Here is an 8,397-nt window from a genome sequence, read left to right as displayed (position 1 = left end):
TTTTATCTGTAGGAAGGAACTGCAGATGCAGGTTTACACTGAAGAAGGACACAGAATGCTGGAGTAACTCAGCGGGACAGGCAGCATCCATGGAGAGGAGGAATGGGTGACAGTTGAGAACTGTGCACACAGCCCAGACCATCGCGCAAACCAACCTCCCCTTCCATTGACTCATGGTCATAGAGTGATACAGTATGGAAACAGTCCCTTCGGCCCAACTTGCCCACACCGGCCAATATGTCCCTTCTACACGAGTCCCACTTGCCTGCGCTTGGTCCATATCCCTCCAAATCTGTCCTACCCATGTACCTGTCTAAATGTTGCATAAACGATTGGATAGTCCCAGCCTCAACTACCTCCTCTGGCAGCTTGTTCCATACACCCACCACCCTCTGTGTGAAAAAGGTACCCCTCAGATATCTTATCCCATTCACCTTGAACCTATGTCCTCTGGTCCTCGATTCCCCTACTCTGGGCAAGAGACTCTGTGCATCTACTCGATCTATTCCTCTCGTGATTTTGTACACATCTACACTTCATGCTGCCTCGGCAAGGCCACATTTACATTCCCCCTGGTTTTATTTCCGCGCTCACTGGGGTTTGTTTCACGACACGGAATTTGGGAATTAAATGGCAGCGGTTCGTTCAGCGCCGACCTGTTGTCCACCGGGTTTCTGCCCCACAGCCCCTGAACCCCGCTCCTGACGCCGGTCCCGGGACCCGACCCTTTTACACACCCGGAGCGGAACTGGCGCAGATTCTCATCCACTGGTCTTTATCCCAAGGCCCAAAGAAAGGATAAAGTTTCTCCGTGAATTTATTCCCAGTGAAGGTGTGGAGATGGGACTTGGTGTCCGCGTCGTAAAATGAAACTGTCCCGGACTCGTAACTGAGATAAACTCCCACCCTCCCGGGGATGGGACGGGCGGGGAGAGGGGATAGAGGGGATGTGAATGCAACAAACTCGTCATCCCACAGCCCGATGCTCCAGACTCCAGTCTCCGGGGTCAGGTCGTCATCTCCCTTCCCATCTCCCTTCCTCTCCAAAGACTCTGCGGCGACTCCCAGACTCCACCACTCACTCCCCGCCACCTCCACCTCCCAGTAATGTCTCCCCGATGTGAAACCCTCCGATCCCAGCACACACGGCCAGACTGTAAACCTCTTCCCGGTGTCAGGGAGACTCCTCACGGTCCGGGTCCATCTCACCCTCTTCCGATCCTCAGACACCTCGAACTGCGGATGCGCTGTTTCCACATCCAGGGTGACGGAGACTGGGGGGAGAAGCAGAGAATCAGAGAGTCCCCGGGGGTCGGGGGGAGACTCGGGCAGCGCGGCCCCGGGACCGGGGGAGAGGCCGCTCGGCCTCAGGCGCAGGCGGGCGGATAACTGGACGATATACCGGCGTTTTCCCGCCCACCAACATCCCATGGACTAAAACATGTTTCACGGGTGAGCGGTTTCCTAATTGGGGTGGAAGTGGACGGGAAGCGGGTGAGCGGTGAGAAATAAAATCAAACTGCTGGAGGAAGTCCGTGGGTCAGGCAACACATGTGTAAGGAAATGACAGAACACGTCTAGGGTCTGGACACTTCTTCATTCTCATGCTTCCCTCTGCTCCCTCCGTAGAAAGAGACAGGGGAAGGGGTACAGCAAAATACTTTACTCGTAATATACATATGTGTGTTGTGTACATACACGCACGCACACGCACACACACACACACACACACACACACACACACACACACACACACACACACACACACACACACACACACACACACACACACACACACACACACGCACACACACACACAGACAGACACACACACACAGAGAATCACACACACACACACACACACACAGAATCTCACACACACACACACACACACACACACACACAGAATCACACACACAGAATCACACACACACACACACAGAATCACACACACACACACAGAGAATCACACACACACACACATAATCACACACACACCCACAGAATCACACACACACAGAATCACACACACACACACACACACACACACACACACGCACGCACACACACACACACACACACACACACACACACACACACACACACACACACACACACACACGCACACACACACACACAGACACACACACATACAGAATCACACACACACACACACACACACACACACACACACACACAGAATCTCACACACACACACACACACACACACACACACAGAATCACACACACACACACAGAATCACACACACACACACACACACACAGAATCACACACACACACAGAGAATCACACACACACACACACATAATCACACACACACCCACAGAATCACACACACACAGAATCACACACACACACACACACACACACACACACACACACACACACACACACACACGCACACACGCACACACACACACACACACACACACACACACACACACACACACACACACACACACACACACACACACACACACACACACACACACACACACGCTTGTTCACTTCTCGGGCACAAATGCTTTTTGCTAAACTCAGATTGTTACATAGAAACGTAGACAATAGATGCAGGAGTAGGCCATTCGGCCCTTCGAGCCAGCACCACCATTCAATGTGATCATGGCTGATCATCCAAAATCAGTACCCCGTTCCTGCCTTCTCCCCCATATCCATTGATTCCGTTAGCCCTAAGAGCTAAATCTAACTCTCTCCCGAAAGCATCCAGTGAATTGGGCTCCACTGCCTTCTGGGGCAGAGTATTTCACAGATTCACAAATCTCTGCGTGAAAACGTTTTTCCTCATTTCAGTCTTAAATGGCCTACCCGTTATTCTTAAACTGTGACTCCTGGTTCTGGACTCCCCCAACATCGGGAACAGTTTTTCCTGCATCTACCCTGTCAAATCCTTTAAGTCTTTTTAAATGTTTCTACAAGATGCCCTCTCATCCTTCTAAATTCCAGTAAATACAACCCTAGTCGACCCATTCTTTCATCATATGACTGTCCCACCATCCTGGGAATTAACCTGGTGAACCTACGCTGTACTCTCTCAATAGCAAGGATGTCGTTCCTCAAATTAGGAGACCAAAACGGCACACAATACTCCAGATGTGGTCCCACCAGGACAACTGCAGTAGGACCTCCTAAACGCCAGGGCGGCCACGGTGGTGCTGCCTTACATCGCTTGATGCGCCGGAGACCCTGGTTCAATCCCGACTACGGGTGCTGTCTGTGTGGAGTTTGTACGTTCTCCCCGTGACCGCGTGGGGCTTCTCCTTCCTTCCACACTTCAAATACGTGCAGGAATGTAGTTTAATTGAATTGGTGTATGTGTAAATTGTCCCTAGTGGGTGCAGGATAATATAGTATGTGGGGATCGCTGGTTGGTGTGGTGATTGTTTGTGTCTTCCTTAGTGAAGACAAACCAAAGTACTTGTTTAACTGTTCTGCCATTTCTTTGTTTCCCATTATAAATTCACCAGTTTCTGACTGTAAGGGACCTACATTTGTGTTCACTAATCTTTTCCTCTTCACGTACCTGAAGAAGCTTTTACAGACAGTTTTTATATTTCCCGCAAGCTTTCTTTCATGTTCTATTTTCAAATCTTAATTAACCCCTTTGTCCTCTGTAGAATTCTAAATGTCCCCCAGTCCTCTGGTTTGCTGCTTCCTGTGGCCAATTTATATGCCTCTTCCTTGGATTTAACACTATCCTTAATTTCCCTCGTTAGCTACGGAAGAGTCACCTGCCCCATTTTATTTTTTCGCCAGACAGGGATGAACAATTTTTGTAGTTCATCCATGCGATCCTTAAATCTTTGCCATTCCATCTCCACAGTCAACCCTTTAAGTATCATTTGCCTGTCTATCAAGTATCATTTGACCTCCCTTCAGCTGTGACTAGATTAGTGAAGTAGTCTTTGAGATATAGGTTGGTACAGTATAATCCTCTTATCATGAGAGTACTTGTAGATACTTATAAGACAAAGTCGTGACTTAAGTTTCGGCTCTCGGACGGGAAACCTCAATATCATCACCCCACACACACACTCACCCACACACGCTCACACACACACACATTCACACACTCACACACACACGCACACACATTCACACACTCACGCACACCCAAATATATACACAACATAAGCACACACACTCACTCACACACACTCACGCACACACATTCACACACTCACTCACACACACTCACTCACACACTCACGCACACACATTCACACACTCACGCACACCCACATATACACACAACACACACTCACGCACACCCACATATACACACCACACACACTCACTCACACACACTCACACACACACATTCACACACTAACACACACCTCACACACTCACTCGCTCAAACACGCTCGCGCACACCACACACATACACACTCACAGCCGCACGCAATATACACACCACACACACTCACGCACACCCACATATATACACACTCACACACATTCACATACACGCACATATACACACCATACACACTCACGCACACTCAAACACGCTCACTACACACACAGACGCACGCATACACTCACATATAAACACACATACGCACACACACAAACCAAGATCTTACCTTGGTGGCCTCGTATCCTTTTCCACTCTGAAAACAGAAACAACAAACAAGACTGATATGAAGAGAACTGTATGGAATCTAATCTCCAATTAATTTTATAGCAAGAAGCTCCTGATAGACCCCGTGCAGTATCACTACATACAGTCCATAGCAGGGACATGTGGTCAAGGGAGGCAGACCCGTACCTGTCACACTCCCAATGAAAATAGCTGTTAAGAAAAGTAAATAAAATAATAATAAAATAAAATATAAATATTTTTCCACAGATCTGTGTTAAAAATGTCATTTCTATATGAATCGAATCATTTTTTATAGTCAACATCACGACGAGCTGAGCCTCCTCTGATTGCGCCACCACTTAGAAACTGTATGGGGCGCGGGCAATAAGCATGTGCCTGTTACTATCTCTATGTCTGTCACCAATGTGTGTAAAACCCCTTCATTACATGTCCTCACCTTCCATAGTCCAGGTAACTTATTTCACGTATAAATATATTACATTTGTGCTCGCTGCTCTCACATAAAACTGTAATAAAAAGCACCAGGGGAGGCAGGGATCACATCTGCCTCACATGGGGGCGTGTCTCCCTCCACGTTAGCGAGCTTCAGCAGTCGGGGAACGTGGCGGCCCGGGGCTGCTCGTGGTGTTGTTACCGATTAGATCCCTCGAATTGTCAGAGCCGAGACATCACTGGGCCGCCATGGAGAAGCGGGGAGTGCGGTGGGGGGTTCAGCTGCGGCTGTCAGAATGGGGAAGCTGTGGGTTATAACGTGCCATCGTTCCTCTCTCCCTTCTCTCTCTCCCTTCTCTCTCTCTCTCCCTTCTCTTCTCTCTCCCTCCCTCCATCCCAGCCACGGCTCCACCCCTCTCTCTCCTCGGGGAGATGCGGTGACCAATACAGGGAGGGCCGGGCCACTGATACCATCCAGTGCCTCCCCAGTCATTGACCTCACCGCACGTCACTGGTCCATAGGTGATAATTGTGCTGCAAGTGAATGTTGCACGTGTGTGTGTGTGTGTGTGTGTGTGTGTGTGTGTGTGTGTGTGTGCGTGCGTGCGTGCGTGCGTGCGTGCGTGCGTGCGTGCGTGCGTGTGTGCGTGCGTGCGTGTGTGTGTGTGTGTGTGTGTGTGTGTGTGTGTGTGTGTGTGAGAGACAGTGCGTGTGAGTGCGTGTGAGGAACATACCTGACTGAACAAGCGGTGCCCATTGTCCTATAAAGAAACAGGAAAGATAAGCCATGAATAAAGTACATCAGAACACGCATCAGTGATCAAAGGCACAGTTTGCTTCAGGGACACCATTCAGGACTCCAGCAACAGATTAAATTCGCTAGACTGTGTTTAAACTCCCACTGTGTGATTCCTCCGTGTGTTGCCGTGCTGTGTCACGGTGTAGGTACATCCCGTGCCCATCACTGTGCTCCGGTCCCTAATATACCCACTGACAGCTGTGACCCAGTGGGGAAGTCACTGAGGAGGGGGATGTATGTATCCTGGTCCCACAGCTGGGACCTGATTCTGCATTCTGGGATTCTTCCCTGTACTCTACATGTTGGACTATATGGCTTGATCTGACTCATGTATAATATGGTGACACAGCCAACATATTCTCACTGTGCCCGAGTACAAGGGGCAATAATAAACCAATGATCGACACAACATGCTGGAGTAACTCAGCGGGACAGACAGCATCTCTGGGGAGAAGAAATGGGTGACGTTTATGTTCGAGACCCTTATTCCTAATAGGGGTTTAGATGGGTTAGGTAGAGCTAAGGGGAAGGTACAGAGTGCAGAATATAGTTCTCAGCATTGTAGCGCATCAGTTCCACAGACAAAGTCCAATGTCCACAATGGGGTAGAGGTGAATCGGACAGTACCCTAGCTTATGGAAGGGCCATTTAGATGTCTGATAACAGAGGGAAAGAAGCTGTCCTGAGTCTGGTGGTGCGCGCTTTCACGCTCTGTACCTTCTGCCGGACGGGAGCGGGGAGAAGAAGGAATGATCAGAGTCGGACAAAGTCTTTGATTATGTTGGCAAGCTTTTCCAGACAGCGTGAAGTGTAGATGGAGTCAATGGTGGGGAGTGCGGGGTGTGGGTGGGACAGGGCTACATCTACAATGGTGGGGAGTGTGGTCTGTGTGATGGACTGGGCTACATCTACAATGGGGGGAGTGTGGTGTGTGATGGACGGGCTACATCTGCAATGGTGGTGGGTGTGTTGTGTGTGTGGGACTGGGCTACATCTACAATGGTGGGGAGTGTGGTCTGTGTGGGACTGGGCTACATCTACAATGGTGGGGAGTGTGGTGTGTGTGTGGGACTGGGCTACATCTACAATGGTGGGGAGTGTGGTCTGTGTGATGGACTGGGCTACATCTACAATGGTGGGGAGTGTGGTGTGTGTGTATGCGACTGGGCTACATCTACAATGGTGGGGAGTGTGGTGTGTGTGTGGGACTGGGCTACATCTACAATGGTGGGGAGTGTGTCTGTGTGGGACTGGGCTACATCTACAAGGGTGGGGGAGTGTGGGTCTGTGTGGGACTGGGCTACACTCTACAATGGTGGGGAGTGTGGTCTGTTTGGGACTGGGCTACATCTACAATGGTGTGGGTGTGTGTGTGTGTGGGACTGGGCTACATCTACAATGGTGGGGAGTGTGGTGTGTGTTGGGACTGGGCTAATGTACAATGGTGGGGAGTGTGGTTGTGTGTGTGGGGACTGGGCTACATCTACAATGGTGGGGAGTGTGGTGTGTGTGTGGACTGGGCTACATCTGCAATGGTGGGGAGTGTGGTGTGGTGTGGGACTGGGCTACCATCTACAATGGTGGGGAGTGTGGTGTGTGTGTGGGACTGGGCTACATCTATATCTTTCAGTAATTACGATCTCGGCTAGACAGGCTGAATCTCCTCACTCCTAAGCAAGTGGAGACATGGGTGATATATTGGCTGTTGATTCTCTGATCTTGGTCCACAACAGATCACTGTGAATATTAACACCGAGATACATGAGGCACTTGTACTTCGGCAACATTGATGCTGATTGGGGCTTGTACACCAGCGGCATTCCTGAAATAACGCACAGACACGCACGCCATTCAGGATGTGGGAGGAAACCGGAGCACCCGGAGGAAACCCGTCACAGGGAGAACATGCAAACTCCACACAGACAGCACCCGAGGTCAGGATCGAACCCTCATCTCTGGCACTGTGAGATATCAATTCTCCCAGCAGCGCCACTGTGTGGCCATTCATTCTCATTTGGGAATATTTCTAGACTAAATTCTTACCATTTTCTACGATGGATTTGCGCCGTTCCAGCTCTGGAAGGAGAAAACCAGTGTTACATTTGAACAATGAGCATCAGAGACAATGACTATCAGAGTCACAGGTCAATCCAAACAAGGTTGGAATAAGTGCAGAACAATGAGGGAAGTTCCGCGCGGGTCAGGCAGCTACAGTGAGGAACATAATTCCTGGTTCACATTGACAGGGTCTCATCAGGCTGGACAATGTCAGATGGTGACAGGGTGACACAAGTGTAGCGGGAAAACAAATGTTGTGTAAGATGTGAAGGGCGGAGAGGGGGAATGACGAGGAACGGATCAGGTGAATAAATACACTGGGTCCGGGGACGTTTCAATATTCAACCCAGGACCAACACGTTGTTGTAGGGTAAATGTGAAACACGGTGATTATTTGTGTGTAATGGTTGGGACAAGTTGAATCGGGAAGCTGCGAGATGTGGAGATCAAATACAGGAA

The 8,397-nt window shown here is 49.7% G+C and overlaps 1 long non-coding RNA gene across 1 annotated transcript; it reads right to left on the bottom strand.

Moving 5' to 3' along the window:
* Positions 1 to 1,250: 1,250 nt before the first annotated feature.
* Positions 1,251 to 7,963, bottom strand: LOC116970475. Its single transcript, XR_004411154.1, has 3 exons — positions 7,924 to 7,963; positions 4,630 to 4,656; positions 1,251 to 1,274 (listed from the first exon to the last, which is right to left on the bottom strand). It is a non-coding gene; the product is annotated as an uncharacterized LOC116970475 (long non-coding RNA).
* Between the last annotated feature and the right edge of the window lie 434 nt (positions 7,964 to 8,397).

This window comes from Amblyraja radiata, unplaced genomic scaffold (genome assembly GCF_010909765.2).
Source record: "Amblyraja radiata isolate CabotCenter1 unplaced genomic scaffold, sAmbRad1.1.pri scaffold_930_ctg1, whole genome shotgun sequence".
NCBI lineage: Eukaryota > Metazoa > Chordata > Chondrichthyes > Rajiformes > Rajidae > Amblyraja > Amblyraja radiata.
This window is presented reverse-complemented; position numbering and strand designations above follow the sequence as displayed.